Source organism: Bombina bombina, chromosome 12 (assembly GCF_027579735.1).
Source record: "Bombina bombina isolate aBomBom1 chromosome 12, aBomBom1.pri, whole genome shotgun sequence".
NCBI lineage: Eukaryota > Metazoa > Chordata > Amphibia > Anura > Bombinatoridae > Bombina > Bombina bombina.
Genome location: NC_069510.1, coordinates 12,715,032 through 12,729,979, shown reverse-complemented (window position 1 = coordinate 12,729,979; position 14,948 = coordinate 12,715,032). Strand labels below are relative to the sequence as shown.

General features: G+C 31.9%; 1 protein-coding gene across 1 annotated transcript in view; it reads right to left on the bottom strand.

The window, feature by feature from the left end:
* Positions 1–6,399, bottom strand: part of GFI1B (growth factor independent 1B transcriptional repressor) — a 49,712-nt gene extending 43,313 nt beyond the window's left edge. The window contains exon 1 of the mRNA XM_053695414.1: positions 6,367–6,399. The gene's annotated coding sequence lies outside the window, so the exon portion shown is untranslated. The remainder of the gene's footprint in view (positions 1–6,366) is intronic.
* Between the last annotated feature and the right edge of the window lie 8,549 nt (positions 6,400–14,948).

The following is a 14,948-nucleotide window of genomic DNA, read 5'->3' as shown; positions in this document are numbered from 1 at the left end:
TTATTGTTTGCCAGTTTTTTTTTTCTTGGTAAAATTATTGTGTAGCATATTATTGTTTTAAGAAATTTTTGTCCAATTTTAGTGTGTTACTTTCAATAAAAGTGTGGGATTTTTTTATTGGCTCTAATTATGCAAAAAAAAAAACTAAAAAAATAAAATAATAAATAATAATTTGCAAAAAGACATTTTCGGTATCCGTTTCGGTTTTCGGGAAAGTGCATCCTGGATTTTCGGATTCGGTTTCGGTCCAAAATTTCCATTTTGGTGCATCACTAAATACAGGTAAGGTCAGAACAGTCTTATCACACCTTACTTTGTATAAGGCACTTGATGGTAAGGGCTACAAATACAGGTAAGGCCATAACAATAATTATTTTTATTATTTTCATTATTACTGCCAGTTTCCACATCCTTAACCTATTGGCTGCAAAAGAGAGGCTCATGTGTATACCATACAAAGAAAAAACATTCATCAAGAGATCTTACGTTCAAGACAGAGGCTAAAATGCTTTGACATAAGTTCTAATTTGCTGAAATGGAAGTGGTTGCATTGAATGATCTCACAGCAGATGTGGTAGCAGATAATATACAAACAGGGGTAATGGTCGTTAAAAACACTACTAGATAAGATCTCCAAAATGCAAAAGAGAGACATGTCATGTGCTTTCATACTCAACATTATTTCAATCCATCATAAAACCTGCTTATTGTCTGATTGCCAACTAGGGTCTAGTTTGAAAACTGGTGGTAACATAAAAATTCTCCATAGACTTTAATGGAGTTAAATATTGTTATCACCAGTTTACAAACTTTACCACCTCAATGGAAACTATGCCTAAGACCTAGTTTCCAATAATGTGGTAAATTATGGAAACTGGTGATAAAAACATTGTTCTCCATTAATAAAGTCTATGGAGATTCCAAACTTTCAAACTTCAATAGAAACTAGGCCTCACCCTGCAATGACAGACGTAATAGCGCTATTCCATCCATTTATATTTTTCTAGCATAAAAGTTGGCATTAAAAAAAACAGCTTCCCAATTTTTCTCCAGGTATCACAGATCAGGGTTTTAGAGACTGGGCAGACAGAGGGCTCGGTTATGTGATACAACTTCTCAATTCGGATCAAGAGATAGTTACTTTCAGGGAATTGAGTAATTTGTTCGGATTATCGAATAAAGAGTTCTATGCTTACTTACAGTTAAGACATTTTATTCAGGAACTAAAGATAAACTATTATGGGATAGAATGGTCACTTGGTGAGGTACAAAGCAGTATTAATAATTTTCAAAGAGGGGATTATTCTATTGCCCCATTTTATTCCCTTCTCATGCTTGAGCCTTCCTCAGCCCAAATAGAGTATATAGTATCTTTATGGGATAAATCTCTTCCACAAATTGATGCTGAGATGGTAAAGAACGCCTTTAGGGTAATTCAGAAAAGTTGGGTGCTGACTACTTGGCGTGAAACGCAGATCAAAGTGGCCTTAAAGGTGTATTTAACGCTGGCAAAGCTATCTAAATGGTACAACTCAATGATCACTTGTTCTAGATGTAGTGCAACTAAGGCGGACATGCTGCATTGTTTCTGGATATGCCCCAAAATAGCTCAATTTTGGGCCAAGATAATATATTGGATGAAAGCTACGCTTAAAATACAATATGAGATATCACCATTAGAAATATTTTTCTTGGTGAAGTCTCAGCATCCGCCTAGAAACTATAAAATGATTAACCAGATCATATTGGTCGGACGTAACTTAATTCTAAAAACATGGAAGGCCAAATCTGCCCCAAATATAAAATCTTTGAAGAGTGAGTTGACTTCTCATTTTATATTTGAACAGTATAATCTACAGAACCCAGCAGATACTCAACTAGCTATTTTTATTAAACACTGGAAATTGTTTATTACTTCTTTCCCAGCGGAGACTCAAAAGACGCTGGTCAGGCCACTGAAAAACTCCATTTATGTTCAATCACAAGTTCTAGCAGGCCACCTTCCAAGCATTTGGTTGGAGGACAGTGTGGATATGGGATGAGGCTTGAATCAGTGATGAGGCGGCCACTCCAGTGCTGACGGGACCTAAAGGGGCGTGTAGGGGAGAGAGAGAACGAGTTTCCTTTTTTTTTTTTTTTTGTTTGTTTTGTTTTGAGTTGTTTTTGTTTTGTCTTGTTTTGTTGCTCGTCTGGTTTTGTGTTTAAAAAAAAAGGAAAAACTCCAACATTTATGATTTATTATCTGCAAGCAAAGATTGAATTGTCTATATTTAAGTTAATTATAGGTTATGGGGCCCTGCGTGGCGCAAAAGGTAACACACCTGTACCATTGTACTCTTTTTTCTTGTTTTTTGTGTTTTTTCTCTGTTGGAAATAAAATATAAAAAAAAAAAAAAAAAAAAAACAGCTATTTGTTATGTTTAATTTTACTGTAAGAAAACCAGATGTATTTTGTTTGTAACTTGCCCGGGAGAACCGGTTGAAATGGCAAAACCTTTAACTGATTTACATAAAATCATCCAACTTGAAAACAAATATTCTAATGGACTGGATAGAGGGGTCTACATGTCACAAAATACTTTATTTCTGTGTTGTTTTCCAATAAAATGACACTTAAAGGGGGATGAAACACAACATTTTTCTTTCACGATTCAGATAGAGAATACAATTTTACACAACTTTCCAATTTACTTATATTATTTAATTAGCTTCCTTCTCTTGTTATCCTTTGCTGAAAGGTTTATCTATGAAAGCTCAGGAGCAGCAAATAACCTATGTTCTAGCTGCTGATTGGTTGCTGCATATATATATACCGATTGTCATTGGCTCACCCATGTGTTCAGTCAGCAACCAGTAGTGCATTGCTGCTCCTTCAACAAATGATACCAAGAGAATGAAGAAAAATTGATATTAGGAGTAAATTAGAAAGTTGCTTAAAATTGCTGCTCTATCTGAATCACGAAAGAAAAAAAAAATGGGTTTCATATCCCTTTAATTAAAACTTTAAAAGACACAAAAATATGAACGATTCAGACAGAGCACACAATTTTAAGAGACCATCCAATTTACTTCTATTATCAAATTTACTTTTTTCTCTTGGTATCCCTTGTTGAAAAGCAGGTAGGTATGCTCAGGAGACTGTATGTGTCTGAAGAACTTTAGGGCAACAGTTTTTCAAGAATGCGTATAACAATGTTATACATTGTGCAAATACTGCTGCTGGCCACTGCTCAAAAGCATTCTTGCTAAACTGCTGCCATATAGAGCACCAGACTCGTGCACAATACCTACCTAGGTGCATGTTTGCAAGACAATACAATAGCACTTAGTCTGAACTTCAATTGAGTAGCAGATTTTTTATCTGGCAAATTTCAAAGTTATGTCTATTTCCACTCCTCCTGTATCATGTGACAGTCATCAGCCAATCACAAATGCATATACGTACCATGTGACAGCCACCAGCCAATCACAAATGCATATACGTACCATGTGACAGCCACCAGCCAATCACAAATGCATATACGTACCATGTGACAGCCATCAGCCAATCACAAATGCATATACATATATTGTGTGATTTCTTGCACATGCTCAGTAGGAGCTGATGATTAATAAAGTGTAAATATAAAAAGACTGCGTATTTTGTTAATAGAAGTAAATTGAAAAGTTGTTTAAAATTGCTGCTCTATCTCATTTTGACTTGAGTGTCCCTATAAGATAACAGAAGTACGCTATGCTGTAATCTTTATTTCTTTGAGGACACCACCTGAGCAATTTGATTAAAAGACACTGATAAAGACTGGCTCAAATTGGTTTATTTATCCCTACTGAATACATATTTATTCAATTTTTTGCACGTTTTGGTATTATTTGCATTATTATTTGTAATTTTTTGTTTTATAGTACAAGCGTGACCTTTTGTAGCATAAAATACCATGAGAATGGAGTAAATTTGATACTAAAAGTAAAATGGAAACTTTCTTAAAAATGTCTGGTCTGTCTGAATAACAAAAGACAAATTTGGGGTTTCATGTTGCTTATGTAATTGAACGCAAACTATTTCAGTAAACGTCTTAAGACATATGCAAGAGTATAAGTGACATGAAATGTAACAATCCTGGTTTAAATGTATACATATACACTCATAAGTCAGGATTGTGATATATATATATACGGTACACACATTAACTATGTCTCATTACATAAAAACATAGATTAAAAAAGTAATTCATATATCTTATTTTGTAATTTGTTTTACTGTAATTGAAATATATAAATATTTATAAACTATACATATATATATATACACTGTATATATATATATATATATATATATATATATATACTGTATATAAATATATTTACATATAGCACCACAAATTAACTATGTCTCAATACATAAAAACATATAGTGCAATTCATATATATTAATTTGTAATTTCTTTTATTGTAATTGTTTCCTTAATTAATTCACAGCAAAGTTGTGCATTTAATTCAAATCATTAAATTAAAAAGACAAAAAATATATTTACTATCATTAACTGAATTCTTTATAACAGAAAAAAGAGAGATGCATTAATAACGGATACCCCTAGAAACATTTTTTATATTTTTTGAAGAATATAACATTCCATTAAATTATATTTAAATCCACTCCTTGGTACTGCAAACAAAACATTGTTTTATTAATACTGATTCTCAATTGTTTTTTTGCAATCATTTAAATATTAATTAAAAAAAAAACTAAAAAAGAAATTAAATAAGATACTATGAGGTTTTCTTACAAATATTTCATCCCAGCATGTTTGCCACATAAAGAAATAAATCTAAATTGTGTTTAAAAGAAAGGGGACAATTTTGTCCTATAAAACTAATTTTTTACCCCAAATAGTTCTTCATTAGACCACCACGTTATATTGCAAATACAGGATAGTTAGTGGCTCTACTATGTTACAATTAGATGTATTGTAATCCAATACAGCTTAGATACTATAAAAAGTGCTTCGTTTTGACAGCAATATAACAGACTGAAGCAATCATTGTCCACTCACAACACATTTTAGTTTTGGCAAAATATGGAACAAACCCGTGTAAAGGGAAGATTGCTGTCACTGTGTGACCCTCTCCCTGGCAAAGCTGTAGATAGTCACTGTGGATTTTGCCCCAAATTAAGCTTCATAGCGGGGGGAGGGGTATATACTCATGTGTCAAACACAGGTTACATTTAAAGGGACACTGTACCCAAGTTTTTTCTTTCATGATTCAGATAGAGCATGACATTTTAAGCAACTCTCTAATTTACTCCTATTATCAAATTTTCTTCATTCTCTTGGTATCTTGTTTTGAAATGCAAGAATGTAAGTTTAGATGCCGGCCCATTTTTGGTGAACAACCTGGGTTGTTCTTGCTGATTGGTGGATAAATTCATCCACCAATAAAAAATTGCTGTCCAAAGTACTGAACCAAAAAAAAGAAGCTTAGATGCCTTCTTTTTCAAATAAAGACAGCAAGAGAACGAAGAAAAATTGATAATAGGAGCAAATTAGAAAGTTGATTAAAACTGCATGCTCTATCTGAACCACGAAAGGATTTGGGTTCAGTGTCCCTTTAAATAAACACAAATAAATACACAATTATGATATTTTTGTTTAGTAAAAAATACTAAATACTTTCATAAAATTAAGACATGTTGTATCAGTTTTATAGCTGTTAAAAAAAGCTCAATTTGTCAACAATCAAGGCTACTATTTGTTATTATCATTATTATTATTTTTTTTGCATTTGCTGACAGACATAATATATATTCATTTAATAATTATTAATTTAATATATATATATAGATATATATATTTATATATATATATATATAATACATTTATATATTTTTTGCATTTGCTGACAGACATAATATATATTAATTTAATAATTATTAATTTAATATATATATATATATAGATATATATATATATATAATACATTTATATTTTTTTTGCATTTGCTGACAGACATAATATATATATTCATTTAATAATTATTAATTTAATATATATATATATATAGATATATATATATATATAATACATTTATATTTTTTTTGCATTTGCTGACAGACATAATATATATATTCATTTAATAATTATTAATTTAATATATATATATATATATAATACATTTATATTTTTTTTTGCATTTGCTGACAGACATAATATATATTAATTAATATATAATCTATACATATATATACATATTTAAATATAGGTTAAGTTCTGAAATGCATTATGAGTTTTCGTTTTACAATAATACCTATAACTAATTAACCCCTTGGCTGCCAGATAAGTGCTGTGGTTATTGAGCCCATTACAATACCTCAGTGTTTCGGCTGTAGGGTACCACACAAGCTCTGCCCTCTGCTTGCAGATGAACTATAATAAACATATACAAGTTTCATCTATATTTGTTCACTTTGGCTTCTCCCCACGCCCTGATTTTTCAATCTGATTACTTTTGTCAAATCTGAATAAGTAACAGCCAATAAGGGGAAGCAACAGACTCTGACAATATTTGCTTATCAAAACTCGGCCAGACTTGAAGAATACAACTGCTTGTAGTGTGTGAGCATGATAAGTTCATATACTACTGTGACTTCACTACAGAACCTTATCACAGGCACCCAAATGTGTCTAACTGCATGTTACAAAGTACGCCACAATTCCACAATATTTCCATGTTATTTTATATTTGCTAAATATAACTATAGAAATGTGTTGATTAATACTGCACTGTATTTTTTTAAACTGTGAATGAAGAAAATCTGTTAAATTTGTTAATTTAATTTGTTAAACACACAATAAGCTGTAAGTTTTAAAGGGACATTAAACATCAACGGCCAGAATACAAGTGGAGCAATATTGTTTTTTTGTGTTAAAAAAGGAAACTCCAACGCTTGAACGCAATTGAAGTTACATTCGTCGGTTTAGTGCGTCTTCAGAGCTCTGGCTAACTGTTTCGCGGAAATAAAAAGTGCCACAAAAATACATTAGAAAGTACAGTTACACTCATAATAACACACTATCTAATGCAAATTATTCAAAAGAATATTGCACAAAAAAAGTTATAAGGGCTCAAAGATATGAGATCTCAGGTGTTCGAAAAAAAGGCAGCAAGGGGCTTTAACATCTAAGTATGTGTGTATATACAGTGTGTATATATGTGTGTATTTGTTTATATGTGTGTATATACAGTGTGTATATATGTGTGTATTTGTTTATATGTGTGTATATACAGTGTGTATATATGAGTGTATTTGTTTATATGTGTGTATATATGTGTGTATTTGTTTATATGTGTGTATATACAGTGTGTATATATGTGTGTATTTGTTTATATGTGTGTATATACAGTGCGTATATATGTGTGTATTTGTTTATATGTGTGTATATACAGTGTGTATATATGTGTGTATTTGTTTATATGTGTGTATATACAGTGTGTATATATGTGTGTATTTGTTTATATGTGTGTATATACAGTGTGTATATATGTGTGTATTTGTTTATATGTGTGTATATACAGTGTGTATATATGTGTGTATTTGTTTATATGTGTGTATATACAGTGTGTATATATGTGTGTATTTGTTTATATATGTGTATATACAGTGTGTATATATGTGTGTATTTGTTTATATGTGTGTATATACAGTGTGTATATATGTGTGTATTTGTTTATATGTGTATATATACAGTTTGTATATATGTGTGTATTTTTTATATGTGTGTATATACAGTGTGTATATATGTGTGTATTTGTTTATATATGTGTATATACAGTGTGTATATATGTGTGTATTTGTTTATATGTGTGTATATACAGTGTGTATATATGTGTGTATTTGTTTATATGTGTGTATATACAGTGTGTATATATGTGTGTATGTGTTTATATGTGTGTATATACAGTGTGTATATATGTGTGTATTTGTTTATATGTGTGTATATACAGTGTGTATATATGTGTGTATTTGTTTATATGTGTGTATATACAGTGTGTATATATGAGTGTATTTGTTTATATGTGTGTATATATGTGTGTATTTGTTTATATGTGTGTATATACAGTGTGTATATATGTGTGTATTTGTTTATATGTGTGTATATACAGTGCGTATATATGTGTGTATTTGTTTATATGTGTGTATATACAGTGTGTATATATGTGTGTATTTGTTTATATGTGTGTATATACAGTGTGTATATATGTGTGTATTTGTTTATATGTGTGTATATACAGTGTGTATATATGTGTGTATTTGTTTATATGTGTGTATATACAGTGTGTATATATGTGTGTATTTGTTTATATGTGTGTATATACAGTGTGTATATATGTGTGTATTTGTTTATATATGTGTATATACAGTGTGTATATATGTGTGTATTTGTTTATATGTGTGTATATACAGTGTGTATATATGTGTGTATTTGTTTATATGTGTATATATACAGTTTGTATATATGTGTGTATTTTTTATATGTGTGTATATACAGTGTGTATATATGTGTATATGTATTTATATGTGTGTATATACAGTGTGTATATATGTGTGTATATGTATTTATATGTGTGTATATACAGTGTGTATATATGTGTGTATATGTTTTATATGTGTGTATATACAGTGTGTATATATGTGTGTATTTGTTTATATGTGTGTATATATACAGTGTGTATATATGTGTGTATTTGTTTATATGTGTGTATATATGTGTGTATTTGTTTATATGTGTGTATATACAGTGTGTATATATGTGTGTATTTGTTTATATGTGTGTATATACAGTGTGTATATATGTGTGTATTTGTTTATATGTGTGTATATACAGTGTGTATATATGTGTGTATTTGTTTATATGTGTGTATATACAGTGTGTATATATGTGTGTATTTGTTTATATGTGTGTATATACAGTGTGTATATATGTGTGTATGTGTTTATATGTGTGTATATACAGTGTGTATATATGTGTGTATGTGTTTATATGTGTGTATATACAGTGTGTATATATGTGTGTATTTGTTTATATGTGTGTATATACAGTGTGTATATATGTGTGTATTTGTTTATATGTGTGTATATACAGTGTGTATATATGTGTGTATTTGTTTATATGTGTGTATATACAGTGTGTATATATGTGTGTATTTGTTTATATGTGTGTATATACAGTGTGTATATATGTGTGTATTTGTTTATATGTGTGTATATATGTGTGTATTTGTTTATATGTGTGTATATACAGTGTGTATATATGTGTGTATTTGTTTATATGTGTGTATATATGTGTGTATTTGTTTATATGTGTGTATATACAGTATGTATATATGTGTGTATTTGTTTATATGTGTGTATATACAGTGTGTATATATGTGTGTATGTGTTTATATGTGTGTATATACAGTGTGTATATATGTGTGTATTTGTTTATATGTGTGTATATACAGTGTGTATATATGTGTGTATTTGTTTATATGTGTGTATATACAGTGTGTATATATGTGTGTATTTGTTTATATGTGTGTATATACAGTGTGTATATATGTGTGTATTTGTTTATATGTGTGTATATACAGTGTGTATATATGTGTGTATTTGTTTATATGTGTGTATATACAGTGTGTATATATGTGTGTATTTGTTTATATGTGTGTATATACAGTGTGTATATATGTGTGTATTTGTTTATATGTGTATATATGTATTAACAGACATATACACACATAAACACATAAATAGATATGTAAACATATATAGACACAATATATAAGTGCATTGAAGCTCTCTGCAGTAAAGTAGCTGAAAACATGTAAAAACATATTTATGCAATATTCATATTTAACCCCTTAACGACCAACGACGTACAGGGTACGTCCTACAAAAAAAGGTCCTTAACGACCAAGGACGTACCCTGTACGTCGTTGGTGTTTCCAAGCAGGCGCAAGCACTGAGGCGCACGCGTGCACGGGGCAGGCGCGAGACACTTTATTAGATAAGGTGGGAGAGAGGAGGGGGGAATTTTTAGCTAAGGGATATGGGAGGGGGTTGGCTATTGAGGGGGGGCGGCTACACTAAAAAAAATTACCATATTTTATAGCAAACTGGGTGCTGGCAGACAGCTGCCAGTACCCAAGATGGCGCACAATAAGGTAGAGGGGAAGGGTTAGAGAGCTGTTTGGGAGGGGATCAGGGAGGTTGGGGGCTAAGGGGGGGATCCTACACAGCTGAATATGTTTGTTTTTTTAAAAACACACAAAAAAAACCCTTTTTATTTTAGTACTGGCAGACCGTCTGCCAGTACTTAAGATGGCGGGGACAATTGTGGGGTGGGGGAGGGAAGAGAGCTGTTTGGGAGGGATCAGGGGGTCTGATGTTTCAGGTGAGAGGCTGATCTCTACACTAAAGCTACAATTAACCCTGCAAGCTCCCTACAAGCTACCTAAGTAACCCCTTCACTGCTGGGCATAATACACGTGTGGTGCGCAGCGGCATTTAGCGGCCTTCTAATTACCAAAAAGCAATGCCAAAGCCATATATGTCTGCTATTTCTGAACAAAGGGGATCCCAGCGAAGCATTTAAAACCATTTGTGCCATAATTGCACAAGCTGTTTGTAAATAATTTCAGTGAGAAACCTAAAGTTTGTGATCGCATTTAGCGGTAAAATGGTGGCATGAAATATACCAAAATGGGCCTAGATCAATACTTTGGGATGTCTTCTAACAAAATATATATATATATATATATATATATATATATATATATATATACACATGTCAAGGAATATTCAGGGATTCCTGACAGATATCAGTGTTCCAATGTAACTAGCGCTAAGTTTGAGAAAAAAATAAATGGTTTGGAAATAGCAAAGTGCTACTTGTATTTATGGCCCTATAACTTGCAAAAAAAGTAAAAAAACATGTGAACATTGGGTATTTCTAAACTCAGGACAAAATTTTGAAACTATTTAGCATTGGTGTTTTTGGTGGTTGTAGATGTGTAACAGATTTTGAGGGTCAAAGTTAAAAAAAGTGTTTTTTTTTCCATTTTTCTCATCATATTTTATAATTTTTTTTATAGTAAATTATAAGATATGATGAAAATAATGGTATCTTTATAAAGTCCATTTAATGGCGAGAAAAAATGGTATATAATATGTGTGGGTACAGTAAATGAGTAAGAGGAAAATTACAGCTAAACACAAACACAGCAAAAATGTAAAAAGAGCCCTGGTTCCAAACGGTCAGAAAATGGAAAAGTGCTGTGGTCCTTAAGGGGTTAATAAAGGTTTTAACTAAGTATTTACTGTAAATATTTCACATTCCAATGTTCTGCACATAGCAGAATATGTTCTATGTATTTAGAAATATATATTCCTATATATATCTGTATATATCTATACCTAAATATAATCATATATACTGTATATCTATACCTATATATAATCATATATACTGTATATCTATACCTATATATAATCATATATATAAATATATTCCGGCTCGTCGGAATCAGGAATTAAGAAGCAGCAGTCTTAAGACCGCTGCTCCTTAACTCGTCCGCCACCTCTGAGGCGGCGGATAGCAATCAGCTGGATCAGATACGATCGGGTTGATTGACACCCCCTGCTAGCGGCCGATTGGTCGCAAATGTGCAGGGGGCGGCACTGCACAAGCATTTCACTAGAAACGCTTGTGCAATGGTAAATGCTGACAGCGAATGCTATTGGCATTTATCAATGTTGGACAGATGGACAGACATGATTCGCTACAGCTCTAGCTCTATTATATTAAAGAGGACAATTTAATGACAGTTGGGTCCACATGTGTTCACAGTGTATACAAATATACATTTTGTGATTGGCTGATGACTGTCACATGATACAGGGGGAAGGAAATTTGAAGTAACTGAAATCTGTCAGGAAAAGAAAATCTACTACTCATTTGAAAAAAAACTATGATGCAATACACACCACTGGCAGCAGTCTGAGAATGTCTGGTGTTTGAATGCTGGTGCACTGGGCGCTTAAAGCATATGTGTGTATGCTGCTGAAAAACAGCAAAAAAATTTTTTTTGCTAAGGAATTTTTGCTAATGAAAGTATATTGCAAAAAATGTGTCTATTCAAAACTGAAATATACCCCTTTAAATAGGTAATGCACATGTTAGCAAAAATACTTCTAGCAAAAGTTGATAGCTATTACGGTGCACGGAGCATATGCATGTATACCAATGCACTGTGCCTGTTTACAAAGTGTTTCTATAATGCCAGAGATATATCACTGATGAAAGCCACAGCCGTCACTTTGAGCAGGTGCAGTGTTTGAATGAAGGTGCATGGGGTATATGTACATATGCTATGTGCACAGTAACAGCCATCACACATACTAGAACCATATTTGTTAAAATCTGTGCATTAGACTCTAACATCAAAAATAAAATTGTGTGATCTAGATAAAGAGCTGTAGTTTTAAAAATTGCTAAAGCATATATATTGTTATACTGTTTCTATTCACAATTGTATTTCATTCATGTGCATATCAATTTTATTCATCTTTAAAAAATACCTTTTTATTTTTCACTTCATTCCCTGTGAGATTAATGAATTTGTAGTTTTATTAAGATAGATTTTAGAATTTTGAATTCTGTAACATTTTGCTAAATGATAAATGCAGACTCAAGCTATATATTTAAAACAGCAACACAAAGAGGTAAACACATAGGTAAAGTACCTCTTGGGAGCGGCAAAGCACTGCTTATCTAGTGTGAAAACTACCAGACACCCAATCATCAGTGCTAGTTGTGTGCTGTTGATTAAAAGGACAGTCTAGTCCAAAACAAACTTTCATTATTCAGATAGGGCATGTAATTTTAAACAATTTTCAAATTTACATCTATCACCGGTTTTGATTTGTTCTCTTGGTATCCTTAGTTGAAAGCTAAACCTAGGAGGTTCATATGCTAATTTCTAAGCCCTTGAAGGCCACCACCTCTCATCTTGGGGCATTTTGACAGTTTTTCACCACTAGAGGGTGTTAGTTCATGTGTGTCATATAGATAACACTGTGCTTGCGCACGTGGAGTTCCTAGGAGCCAGCACTGATTGGCTAAAATGCAAGTCTGTCAAAAGACCTGAAATAAGGGGCAGTTTGCAGAGGTTTAGATACAAGATAATCACAGAGGTAAAAAGTGTATTAATATAACTGTGTTGGTTATGCACAACTAGGGAATGGGTAATAAAGGGATTATCTTTCTTTTTAAACAATACATATTCTGGTGTAGACTGTCCCTTTAAGTCAGAGGCAGTTTTTCGTTCTAGACCAGCAATGGTTTGAAGCACCAGAGTGGTACTTAAACTATGAGTTTAACCACTTTGAGTTGGGGCGTAGCTAGAGTTAAAATGACAGGCTCTAAAGAATTAGAGCATGTCATTTTTGTTTTATTATTATGACCCTTTAATGTAAATATTTAAGCAAACAACAAATGTGTTTAAAAAAAAACCCATTTGCATACCTGTTTATATATGAGCTGGCAACACTGCTTTTGGTGCAATATACAGTTAAAAGGAGATTTATCTCCCACAAAAATGTGTAACTGAGTAATTAAAAAATACATTTGCAGTGTACTTGTATTATTTGTAGTGCCAGCTCGTACTGTAATTGTGGTTTTCCTACTTCCTTCAGAAAAGCTGGAGTATATCCTGTAATCATAAGTATGTGTGTTCATACTTAAAGGGACAGTCTACTTGAAAATTGGTATTCTTGTTAGTTTTGCATAACTAACACAGTTATATTAATATACTTTTTACCTCTGTGATTATCTTGTATCTAAGCCTCTGCAGACTGCTCCTTATCTCAGTTATATTAATATACTTTTTACCTCTGTGATTATCTTGTATCTAAGCCTCTGCAGACTGCCCCTTATCTCAGTTATATTAATATACTTATTACCTCTGTGATTACCTTGTATCTAAGCCTCTGCAGACTGACCCTTATCTCAGTTATATTAATACACTTTTTACCTCTGTGATTACCTTGTATCTAAGCCTCTGCAGACTGCCCCTTATCTCAGTTATATTAATATACTTATTACCTCTGTGATTACCTTGTATCTAAGCATCTGCAGACTGACCCTTATCTCAGTTATATTAATACACTTTTTACCTCTGTGATTACCTTGTATCTAAGCCTCTGCAGACTGGCCCTTATCTCAGTTATATTAATACACTTTTTACCTCTGTGATTACCCTGTATCTAAGCCTCTGCAGACTCCACCTTTATCTTAGTTCTTTTGACAGACTTGCATTTTAGCCAATTAGTGCTGACTCATAAATAACTCCACAAGAGTGATCACAATGTTATCTATATGACACACATGAGCTAGCGCTGTCTAACTGTGAAAAAATGTCAACATGCACTGAGATAAGAGGCGGCCTTCAAGGGCTTAGAAATTATCTCACTAATTGGCTAACTAAAATCAAGAAAGGATACTACAGATGTGGCGATTGTGTAACATTTAACATTCAGTCCACCATCCCTATTCATATAGACAATGACAAATATAGTATATACACCATTGACCACTTCCCAGTCAAACAGCTTAAAATATTCAATAACATTTAAAACATTTTTTAAGTTTTAATTTTTTTTTATAATATAAATTTTTCACATTACTTTGATCTTCACTTTTTTTCTTTGTAAAATTTCCATATACATCTATATATGCAATATATGTCTATATATATCTAGCTATCTATATATAGTATATTGATCTATATATCTCTATATATCTATTTAACTATCTATCTATCTATCTATCTATCTATCTATATACACACAAACACATACACACACACACACACATATATATATATATATATACATACATATATATATA